This window comes from Nerophis ophidion, linkage group LG27 (genome assembly GCF_033978795.1).
Source record: "Nerophis ophidion isolate RoL-2023_Sa linkage group LG27, RoL_Noph_v1.0, whole genome shotgun sequence".
Taxonomy (NCBI): Eukaryota; Metazoa; Chordata; class Actinopteri; order Syngnathiformes; family Syngnathidae; genus Nerophis; species Nerophis ophidion.
The window spans coordinates 4,080,273-4,093,456 of NC_084637.1; the positions used below are offsets into that span (position 1 = coordinate 4,080,273).

General features: G+C 38.5%; 1 protein-coding gene across 2 annotated transcripts in view; it reads left to right on the forward strand.

Annotated features, from left to right (window-relative positions):
- The window catches only part of LOC133544350 (activin receptor type-2A-like), a 101,475-nt gene that overhangs the window by 1,017 nt on the left and 87,274 nt on the right, over positions 1–13,184 (forward strand). The window lies entirely within an intron of this gene.

Consider the following 13,184-nt stretch of genomic DNA (forward strand, 5'->3'; position numbering starts at 1 on the left):
TTTTTGGCTGTGTAGTTGTAGTTTACTCTATACCAGGGGTGCCCATTACGTCGATCGCGAGCTACCAGTCGACCGCGGGGGGTGTGTCAGTCGATCTCCAGCCAGGCTTTTAAAAAAAATAGACCTAAAAATGAGTGATCATCAATCTTCACCAAGACGTCACTTAAATGACATTCACGGTACCGGAGGGTCTTGTGAGATGACGCTGGCTGCTGCAAGATCATTATTATTGAAATATGACTGAGAGGAAGGCGAGAAACACTTTTTATTTCAACAGACTCTCGTGCCGTACCTTCCGTCAAAACTCTAAAGGCCGACTGCACATTTCCTATCTTCACAATAAAAGCCCTGCTTCATGCTGCCTGCGCTAACTAAATACAGAGTCTCGGAAAACTGGCGTGCACAAGCGATCCCTCAGAAAGCTGGCGTGCACATCACTTGTGCACGCCAGCTTTCCGAGACTCTTATTTTGTTAGCGCAGGCAGCATGAAGCAGGGCTTTTATTGTGAAGATAGGAAATGTGCAGTCGGCCTTTAGAGTTTTGACGGAAGGGACGGCGCGAAAGTCTGTTGAAATAAAAAGTGTTTCTCGCCTTCCTCTCTGTCATTTTTTCATAATAATGAACTGGCAGCAGCCAGCGTCATCTCACAAGACCCTCGGGTGCCGTGAATGTCAATCAAGCAAGCTACGGAATTTGCCGCCAATGTTTTTCTTGTAAAGTGTATGGAAGCTGGATGAATTAGATGCCAAAAACCAACCACTTTCATGTGGTATTGTACAGAAAGGACAACTTTTTTTCTCCTCCATTTGAAAATGTGGGCGTGATCATCATTACTGTCTGATTCCAATCAATGCAAGTCATCAGAATCAGGTAATACACCAACTTATATTCTTGTCTTCGTGAAAGAAAGACATCTATATGTGTTACACATGCTTGTATTATCATTACATTTAACTTGTTTACAAAAATGTCTCTTTCATAAATAAATAAATATAAATGATATATATAAATGAGGTAGATCCCCTCGAGTTGGTCAATTGAAAAGTAGCTCGCCTGCAGAAAAAGTGTGGGCACCCCTGATGTATAGAGCAGTGAACTGATAAGCTCTAATCCAGTGGTTCTTAACCTTGTGGGAGGTACCGAACCCTACCAGTTTCATATGCGCAGTCACTGAAACCTTCTTTAGTGAAAAATAAAAATGTTTTTAAATTCAAGATAAAGTTATACCGTATTTTTCGGAGTATAAGTCGCTCCGGAGTATAAGTCGCACCTGCTGAAAATGCATAATAAAGAAGAAATAAAACATAAGTCGCACTGGAGTATAAGTCACATTTTTGGGGGAAATTTATTTGATAAAACTCAACACCAAGAATAGACATTTGAAAGGCAATTTAAAATAAATAAAGAATGGTGAATAACAGGCTGAATAAGTGAAATAAGTGTTACCATGAATTGATTAACATGGACCCCGACTTAAGCAAGTTGAAAAACTTATTGGGGTTTTACCATTTAGTGGTCAATTGTACGGAATATGTACTGTACTGTGCAATCTACTAATAAAAGTATCAATCAATCAATATCAATCAAACGTTATATGAGGCATAAATAACCAACGGAGAAGGTGCCTGGTATGTTAACCTAACATATTATGGTAAAAGTCATTCAAATAACTAACACATAGAACATGCTATACATTTACCAAACCATCTGTCACTCCTAATTGCTACATCCCATGAAATCTTACACGTCGAGTCTCTTACGTGAATGAGCTAAATAATATTTGATATTTTACGTTAATGTGTTAATAATTTCACACAAAAGTTGCTCCTTACCATGAATTGATTAACGTGGACCCCGACTTAAACAAGTTTAAAAATGTATTCGGGTGTTACCATTTAGTGGTCAATTGTACGGAATATGTACTGTACTGTGCAATCTACTAATACAAGTATCAATCAATCAATCCTGAGTATAAGTCGCACCCCTGGCCAAACTATGGAAAAAACTGTGACTTATAGTCCGAAAAATACGGTATGTTTTTTTTTTACTGGCGCACAGAATGAACCGTGCATGAATATCACCTTGTTCAAAGAACACAACCAACACAGTGCATGAACTCACAACACATTACACACCTGCAAATCAGATGGAAAATTAGAAGGAACATTGTTTGGGTGTATCCATAACACGGCAATAGGGAGAATTTTTTATTTACACAATGAGTCCGGTGTATCTTCACCTCAGTGGCAGAGGCTCCGCCGAACCCTTGAGGCCGAATCACCGAACCCCTAGGGTTGGATCGAACCCAGGTTAAGAACCACTGCTCTAATCATTAGACATTAGATCAGTGTTTTTCTAAAATTAACTATTTGGGTTAAAAATATTTCTTGCAAACTAGTAATTATAGTCTGCAAACGGTGTGTTGTTGTTGAGTGTCGGTGCTGTCTAGAGTTCGGCAGAGTAACCGTGTAATACTCTTCCATATCAGTAGGTGGCAGCCGGTAGCTATTTGCTTTGTCGATGTCTGAAACAGCAGGAGGCAGCATGAAGGTAAAAAGGTATCAAATGCTGAAACCAAAAAAAAAAGGGGAGTGCCCCAAAGAAAAGGCATTAAAGCTTAGGGAAGGTTATGCAGAACAAAACTAATACTGCTAAAAAGTAAACAAAAAGCCGAATGCTGGACTACAGCAAAGACTTACTGTGGAGCAAAGACGGCGTCCACACTGTACATCCGAACATGACATGACAATCAACAATGTCCCCACAAAGAATGATTAAAAACAACTGAAATATTCTTGATTGCTGAAACTAAGTAGATGCGGGAAATATCGCTCAAAGGAAGACATTAAACTGCTACAGGAAAATACCGAAAAAAGACAAAAAGCCACCAAAATAAGAGCGCAAGACGAGAACTAAAACAATAGACACAAGAAAACAGCCAAAAAAAGTCCAAATAAGTCACGGCGTGATGTGACAGTACACCTACTTTAAGACAAGAGCTATAGTGCAGTGTTTTTCAAACACTGTGTGCCGTGAGATATTGTCTGGTGTGCTGTGGGAAATTATGCAACATCACCTAATTGGCCCCAAAAATATTTTTTGCAAATCAATAATTATAATCTGCAAATAATGTGCAGTTGCGTAGTGTCTGTGCTGTGAAGAACTCGGCAGGGTAACCATGTAATACTCCATGTCAGTAGGTGGCAGCAGGTAGTTAACTGCTTTGTAAAAGTCAGAACGTGTCGGGTTAGACAAGGATGGTTTGTTGTGATACCGATATGCAGACCACAGCGGGAGGCAGTGTACAGGTAAAAAGGTATGTAATGCTTAAACCAATAATGAATAAAAGTGAAATTAAAAGGAAATGGCTATGCAAAGCAAAAGTAAAAATGAACTGGCTACACAGTAAACAGAAACAGAATGCTGGAGGACAGCAAAAACTTACATCAGCAAAAGTACATCCGCACATGACATGACAATCAACAATGTCCACACAAAGAAGGATACCAACAAATTAGTGTTGCTTGCTAACACAAAGCAGGTGCACGGAATAGCGCTCAAAGGAAGAAAAGAAACTGCTACAGGAAAACACCAACAAAACAGGAAGGGCCACCAAAATAACAGCGCAAGACAAGAACTAAAGCACTAACTGGAAAACGGCAACAAACTCAAAATAAGGCACGACGACCCAGTGGAGTTTTATTTTTTAACGTTTTCTGCTGGTGGTGTGCCTCTGTATTTTTTTATGAAAAAAAATGTGCCTTGCCTAAAAAAAGGTTGAAAAACACTGCTTTCGTGATGCTTGGTCGATTATGGTTAAAAGTCATCCAACAATAGCGACAACAACTTTTTACTGTTGATTGAGTTTTGTTTTTTTAATGATTTCTGCTGGTGGTGTCCCTTCGGATTTTTTCCAACATAAACAAATGTGCCTTGGCTCAAGAAAAGTTGAAAAACACTGCATTAGAGTAACAGGAAAAAGAAGAGAGTTATTCGCTTTCATAAAAAGGTTATCATAGTGATATTATATGATATGATAAATGGGTCCAAATAGTATTTGATAAAGTTGTTATTAAATACTTTTTGGTCCCATTTGCTTTTAACAAAATAAATCAAGTAATATGAGTATATCTTACCTTTCTGTGTTTGTTTCTGAAGCATCAATAGCTATCTTCTATGAAAACGTACTTTGTATGATCACATTTATTTTGTCTTCAAATCCAGTTTAGAGAAGTATGTCATCTTGGATACAGTATACAATCCTCCATATTGGCAGACTCATTCATTTAATTCAATTTCATTCCAAGCAATAAAACAATATTTTTGCATTTGACAAAAAACACCCATAAACGCTGGCTTGCTCTAATAAAAATGCTACGTTTGTTATAAATACAGATTAAAAACAGTAAAATTCAAAAATGCTGGTTTCCGCTGGAGACACGTGTCTGCTAGCACTTCTCCCACTGTAGCGAGTCAGAGTACTGCTGAGGCATTGAACGGCAAGTTCACAATATATCGCCCCCTACTGCGAGGCAGAAGTACTTGCTGCCTCGTGGGCTGCCTTTTCCCTTTGGCGACAAACTCGCACGCACACGCTCAATACACTTTGTGTGTAGCTGTGGAGGCTCCACCAGTGGCTGCCTCAGGGGGCACTGACTGTGGCTGCCTCAGGAGGCACTGACTGTGGCTGCCTCACTTCTCGTTTGCTGCGTTATTTTGATGAGGAAACATGGAATTTCCGCGGTTTTGACCATGAAAATGATCAAAATACACAGGAACCTCACCAAAATCACATAGAAAGCATAGACCAAAAGAGAAATATTCAAACTTATTTTATTTTATTATTTATTGAACATTTCATGGTTAAGCCACCTGGTGGCAAGGTGAGGCACTGCCTCACCTGCCTCCCCTGACACCACGTCACTGATACTATTGACATCAAATACTGTAATCATCAAATTACCTATTGATTCAGACTTTTTGCATTTCCTTCTTTTGGTTGACTGGTTCTCAACTAAACCCCCACCCAAGTACCGCCATGACGACCAACATTAAATTACAGTAGCATAGTAGACCCAAGTATTAATGAAAAACAAAGCAAAAGTTTTGTTTAACAATTATATTTAAAATATTGGCCATTTTAATATTACACACAGTTTGAATAGTAACACTGTGTTTGAATATAGGCGAACCACGACATGGAGCCTGTGTATACCACTCGTGGCAAAGTTGTGTATAAACAGGTTGATATTGAAAATAAAATGCAACCAACATCTCTTCAGGTTGAATTAGGAGTAAATATTTATTTAGAAATTAAGTGCAACCACATATTTTCAGATTGAATGAGTGGTATAACCTGCCACTACTCTTATTTTAATAAAAACATGACGGAAATTACAGTGGACAAGTTCGGGCGACACATACCTGAGATAGGCTCCAGTGACCCCGAAAGGGACAAGCTGTAGAAAATGGATGGATGGGGTGTAATAAACAAAGTGAAGTGTGACCACTTTTTTTGTCATATATATGAATATATTTTTCAACTTTTCCTGTAATAATATACTGTAAGTATTTATTAAACTGTTTATAATCTTCCGTTTCCAGCTGGTTTGTTGGCGAACTTGTTCCGCTGTCACTTCCCTTTTGTCCGTGGAATTATTGGTGGTTAAAGTTGAGTTGTGGCTTCTTATTGTGTTGTGGAGTTTGTATTTGTGGTGGCTTCTGTAGCTGAACGTTTTTGTGTTGTAATTAGAGATATTGCCTTGAGGCGTTGGCATCTGGTATGACCTTTTATCCCCCATTTTTGTTTCGATGATACACCCGACTGGCAAACAGACTTATATAACATTTAATGTCCTTATATTAAAAGTGCTAAACATCACATGAACTGTGCCATTCTTAGGTCTAATTATTTATTTTTTTAGTAAAGATTAAGTTGTTAAATTATTGCCTTCTAAATCGATATTGGATCGATACCTATCTTCTGAAGGCCAACATGGTATTGCACGAGTAGGTGAGTAACTGTTCTTTTCTTCATCTTCAGCAACATTGACCGTAGGGCTGGGCGATATGGCCTTTTTTTATATATCTGTATTTTTAGGCCATATCGCGATATCTCGGTATTTTGCCTTAGCCTTGAATTAACACTTGATACATATTATCACAGCAGTATGGTGATTCTATGTGTCTACATTAAAACTTGCTATCCGTGAGAAGGAGAGACAAGGAAGAGTGAGAAGAGCCTGTAGTGTAATGCCCGCAGCTAAAACAACTGCGTGAGAACGTATACTCGAATATTACGATATAGTCATTTTCTATATCGCACAGAGATAAACCCGCGATATATCGCGTATGTTGATATATCGCCCAGCCCTAATTGACTGTAAAGTTGAATGTACCACATTCCAACAAGTACGTGGGTACCTCAGTTTTTGCTAGGAATCCATTCCAAAAGGTCAGCCAAAGACTGAAACATTGGAAAATTGAAGGAATTGTTCCTATTAGAAATAATTTCAGTCTGAATAATCACATTTTAAAACAATCATTAAATGCTCATGCCAGAGCCTTGCAAAATTTTGCTATTAGTTTTACAAATGTGTTGTGACCACCCATAACAACTTGCCCAAAAAGCACCAACAAAAGTGAAACAAATCAGAGGACTTTAATTCAGTGGTACCTCGGTTTTCATAAATAATCAATTCCAGGTCTGCCGAAGACCAAATTGTACCAGAACACTTAACTTAAAAACATGAAAATTATTAAGATTTACATGCTTTAAAAACAAAGTGAAATACATATAAATAAAATAGAGGGATACACATTTAACATCAGTATAACATCATTTAACACACAAGACTCGTGTTTGAGCACCTCTTAAAAGGGAACATTATCACAATTTCAAAAGGGTTAAAAACAATAAAAATCAGTTCCCAGTGGCTTGTTTTATTTTTCGAAGTTTTTTTTTAAATTTTACACCTCCCGGAATATCCCTAAAAAAGCTTTAAAGTTCTTGATTTTCCCTATTTGCGATGTGACCGTCCATTTCCCTGTGACGTCATACAGGGCTGCCAATACAAACAACATGGCGGTTACCACAGCAAGATATAGCGACATTAGCTCTGATTCAGACTCGGATTTCAGCGGTTTAAGCGATTCAACAGATTACGCATGTATTGAAACAGATGGTCGGAGTATGGAGGCAGATAGCGAAAACGAAATTGAAGATATTGAGCGAATAGCTATTGACGCTATTCGGCCATAGCATGGGTGTACCTAATGAAGTGGCTCATAGCATGGCTGCCTTATTAGCATCGCCGGTAAAATGTGCGGACCAAACGATCAGGACTTTCGCATCTTGTGACACTGGAGCAACTTAAATCCGTCGATTGGTAAGTGTTTGTTTCGCATTAAATGTGGGTATCTAGTTTTAAATGTACATACAGCTAGCGTAAATACCATGTTAGCATCGATTAGCGTAGCTTGTTAGCATGGATTAGCTGGCAGTCATGCCGTGACCAAATATGTCTGATTAGCACATAAGTCAACAACATCAACAAAACTCACCTTTGTGATTTCGTTGACTGGCGGCAGATTTCTTGCCAGTGGTGCAACTTGAATCCCTCCCTGTTAGTGTTGTTACACCCTCCGACAACACACCGACGAGGCATGATGTCTCCAAGGTTCCAAAAAATAGTCGAAAAAACGGAAAATAACAGAGCTGAGACCCAATGTTTACAATGGGTTGAAAATGAAAATGGCGGCTGTATTACCTCGGCGACGTCACATTCTGACGTCATCCCCTCCAGAGCGATAAACAGAAAGGCGTTTAATTCGCCAAAATCCACCCATTTAGAGTTCGGAAATCGGTTAAAAAAATACATAGTCTTTTTTCTGCAACATCAAGGTATATATTGACGCTTGCATATGTTTGGTGATAATGTTCCCCTTTAAGAAAGTGCTGCCTTCCCAGTAGGGCTGGGCGATATATCGATATAACGATATATTGCGGATTTGCCTCTGCGATATAGAAAATGACCATATCGTAATATTTGAGTATATGTTCTCACGCAGTTGCTTTTAGCTGCGGGCATTACACTACAGGCGTTTCTCACTCCTTCTCGTCTCTCCTTCTCACAGAGACGTAAAACAAGCCCACATTCTTACATACTGTCACGCGTGTAGCGTCATACGCTCTCGCCGAGCAGAAAGGTAGCAGCATGGCTAACGTTAGCTGAGGCAGGTCGTGCAAGCGGAGCGAGTGACATTACAAGAAAGAGAAGGTGCGAAACTGATCACAAATAGAGGAAGAACAATTAATGCCCAAAAAACAGCAGGGGGTCCATCATCTGGCGGTGGTTTGGCTTCAAGCGAGAAGATATTCAGCTGACAGAAGCAATATGCAAAGAATGCATTAGAAGCGTTGCTACAAAATGTAGCAGCACTACTAATTTGTTCTTTCATTTAAAAAGTCACCCGCAAGAGAGTATTTAATAGATACAGTTTTGGTAAATTGACTTAGTTGTGATTTCCCTCTGCATGAAAGTTTAAAAGTAGCATATATTAATGCAGTATGAAGAAGAATGTTTTAATATAGACACATAGAATCATCATACTGCTGTAATTATATGCATCAGGTGTTCATTCAAGGCTAAGGCAAAATATCGAGATATATATCGTATATCGCGATAATGCATAAAAATACTGAGATATTAATAAAAGGCAATATCGCCCAGCCCTATTATTTTTATTATAACGTTTGAGACCGGTGTACTACGCACAATGCTTTGCTATATAATAACTAAGACCGTATACGAAAACCGGGGCAAACTTTTGGCAAAAAATTCAACGGGGTGGGGGGCTGTACGGAACCCGAGGTACCACTGTCCTACTTCTGCTCTTTGTCCAAACATTTGTAAGCAACGTGCTTACAGCAGCTGTTGATGCAGCTCAATCAATGACAAACAGTTATGTTGCAAAGGTCACAGAAGTTTGAATCAGACAGCACTACGGCATTGTTTTCCCCTTTGCAAAACCAATGTGCCTACGCCAAATGTATTTCACTATTAGAGGTCGACCGATATGTTTTTTTTTTTAATGGCTGATACATATACGATTATCAGTAGTCAAGGAAGTTGATAACCGGTATTTGGAAGCGATATTCATTTGCTGAAAAATGTAGCTAAACGTGATTAGTGTACGTCAGTAAACAACTGGACAAGGCTTCAAGTTGTTTTTTTAACATTATTTTTTAGGAAGCGTCTGACCGGACATAATGTTTTATGCAGCGCTAATGTTGTGGTTGGTTTAGCAAACAAAAAACATTAGGGGATTTTACAAACAACTTTTATTACAGAGGAGCATCAACATTTGCATTTCAAAAAAAGAAAAATCTCATGAAAATTGGTAAAAACATTTTTTTTTTTACATTGCAATAACTTGCAAGCTAAATAATTTTATAACAGTTTGAATTGTAATTAGAGCTGTCCGATGATAGCTTTTTTGCCGATATCCGATATTGTCCAACTCTTAATTACCGATTCCGATATCAACCGATATCGATATATATACAGTCGTGGAATGAACACATTATTATGTCTAATTTTGTTGTGATGCCCCGCTGGATGCATTAAACAATGTAACAAGGTATTTCCAAAATAAATCAACTCAAGTTATGGAAAAAAATGCTAACATGGCACTGCCATATTTATTATTGAAGTCACAAAGTGCATTATTTTTTTTAACATGCCTCAAAACAGCTGCTGGGAAGTTGAGACATGCTCTTCCTGAGAGAGCATGAGGAGGTTGAGGTGGGCGTGGTTGGGGGATAGGGGGTTATATATTGTAGCATCCTGGAAGTGTTAGTGCTGCAAAGGGTTCTGGGTATTTTTTTCTGTTGTGTCTATGTTGCGTTACGGTGCGGATGTTCTCCCGAAATGTGTTTGTCATTCTTGTTTGGTGTGGGTTCACAGTGTGGCGCATACTGTATTTGTAACAGTGTTAAAGTTGTTTATACGGCCACCCTCAGTGTGACCTGTATGTCTGTTGACCAAGTATGCGTGGCATTTACTCGTGTGTGTAAAAGCCGTAGATATTATGTGATTGGGCCGACACGCAAAGGCAGTGCCTTTAAGGTTTATTGGCGCTCTGTACTTCTCCCAACGTCCGTGTACCACTCCGTACAGCGGCGTTTTAAAAAGTCATAGATTTTACTTTTTGAAACCGATAATTTCCGATTTTACATTTTAAAGCATTTATCTGCTGATAATATCACCAGTCCGATATTATCGGACATCTCTAATTGTAATACATTGTAAGGTTTACTCGTGAGGAACCCTGACTTATTAATTGGTTGGTTGATAGGTTAAAGTTTATTTCAAACATGTATACACTTTCAATATGATACATGACATATTTTACATATTTTTATTTCTCTTTACAACATGTCCGAAAAGAATAGGAAGAACCAAAGCTTATTAAATCCTACCGCTTTTCCATTTCATGGCAATTACTAACGCATATGTTCACTTCCTATTCTCAATTTGTAACGGCAGCGCAAACTGGTTATTACTGCTAACTTACTGTCTACTTATCAGCATTTTTGTTTATCCATATACGCCATATATTATGTTGGCACCGATAATCGATTGATTCTTACTCATTATATGCCATGAATGAGAAATGTAAAGATGTCAACTTTCCATTGGGTAGAAGAAGTATCCTCTGAAAACAAAAATGTCCATCAGCTTGTGTGATGACTGTATTATGCTGATAGTATATATTTGTACCATGAATTGATTAACGTGGACCCTGATTTAAACATGTTGAAAAACCTGTTTAGTGGTCAGTTGTACGGAATATGTACTGTACTGTGCAATCTACTAATAAGTCTCAATCAATCAATCAGCGGGCAGTTACGTCTGAAAGCCACACCAGTCAGGGTAAAGACTGTGTGTGCAGCAGGGAAATATGCCTAATGTTGCTAAAATGTCCTAAACATCTGATTTTGTAAGTAGATCTGAATTGGAACTAGTTCTCCAAAACGCAGCAGGTTTTAATCAGGTTTATGTATTCTGTATTTGCTTCTTTGCTTTGTAACTGATTGTTGAAATGTACAAGAAACAAAAATATTCCTCTTCTATTAAGTTAAGTGGGTTTAATGGATTATATTTTTCAACCTACCGATCCATCTCCTCTGGTATTTAGTTCTTGATTGTTGTCTATTTGGAAGAAAACAGTAATTAAGACTGACTGCTTTTGTACTAAATAAATGTGAAATTGTTTGTTTGCCAGTGTGCATTGAGATACCAAAGGTCAGGCAAGTTTGGTTGTTGACATTGTTGGATAGCGTGCCTAATCATTTTTCAGTTTTTTTTGTCTATTTTGAAAAAGGATTGCTTTGCGGTTCTGTCATTTCTGCTGTTGCAATACCGTAATTTATGCATGACGTAAATTCAATGACTATTGTGACAGAATAAAAGAAGTGGGAAACCAAGTTAGTGTTTGATTAATGTTGTTTTGTTCAACTGCTAAGTGATCCGTCTCAATAATGATTGTTTTCCCAATAAAAAGGAACGTGACGGAAAACCTTGAGTTTGAGGAGGACCATGAGAAACTGGAAGTGTGTTAACAGAGTGAACACAGTTGGTGTTACCAAATCAATGTCATCACAGTCGGAAATGTGTATTCTCTTGGATGTGAACCCACTGAATGATGAGGCCATCCTTCTACATAAAAAAAACATGTCCGTGGTGATCTGGAATGATTGTACTAGGAATTTTGCCATGAGTCCAGTAGATGCTTCACACTGAGTTTCGCATTTTATGCATTGCAGCGGTCTCAAGCGAACATCGATCCTCTTGCTTACCCGTGTACGGTTACATCAGTGTGCCAAGGATCCTGTGACCTGGCGCATCCAGGAAGTCTGTGTTCTGTCACACGACCTAGATTGATACAGTAATGGTACAGTTTATTTTGAACATGTTTGGTCTTTTTATAATAAGGAACATAATATGGTTTCTACTTGCACAATTCGCTATGCAGTAGGAAGAAGCAGTTGTCAGTGTTTTACCCCCAGGTTTACAGATTTTTGGGAGGGGGGGTGCAATATGGCCAACTGCAATGTGTTCGCTCCTCTATGGTTAGAAATGAGGTGCAGACTCACAGTAGGGCTGGTATTTGCAAGGACTTCACAATACGTAACATAACACAATACAGTATATTGTGGTATTCTACATGGTTCACTGGTACATTTAAAATGTATCTCAAAGTTACAGAGTGGAAAATCAAGTTGACTTTATATGCTTAACTGTGTTTCATTGTTTCCATTAAACCATATCCAATTGTATTTACAATCCGCAAATTATGTGAAAATACCGTCTAAACATCACAAAATGATACAAATTCAGTCAGCCGTTTTGTATATCCCGCTCCGAATAGCTTCGGCAATTTCCGTATATTCTACGTCACTGGAGTAATGCTTTTTCACCCTGACCATATCATCACATCAGTCATACTGGAAATATGCCAACATTGGGAAGAGATGTGATCTTTATCATTCACAAACCTTATGTACGACGAAAACACATGTTCGGCTTGTAAATAAATAGGTGAAAATTGAGTCAAGCTAGTGCGATATGTCGCATTTTCAGCATCTTTCTCCAGTCCACGGTGATGTTAAAACTTGCAATCAATGTAGTCTATTTGCCAAAATTGTGGATTTTATAAACTTAGAGCAGCCGCTCTGCACTGAGTATGTACATAGATAAGCAGTAGCTGTTCTGCAGCAATCTTAGTAGCCTCACCTGACAACAAACAGACCAAGCTGCAACGCATGAATGAGCCATAAATAATATTTTTCTCGTGATCAACATTGATTGGCATCTGGCGACTGCAAACATTGCCACAGAAATTGGCTAATAATGATCGGTGGCCTAGCGATTGGAACACAAAGGCATCTTTATCTTTATGGTTGGCCATCTTGTCTTGACGCATCAAAATAAGGAACATCACGTCGACGTATTTACGTAATCGATGACATCGACCGAGTCAACGAATCGCTACAGCCCTAAATACATTATATCAATTTATTTTGTTTCCACGTTAAAGAAACCCTAATTTTTGTGGCGTGGCGGCTAATATTTTGCCGTGGCGCACCAGCACAATCAAATACATTAAGGGAAAACCC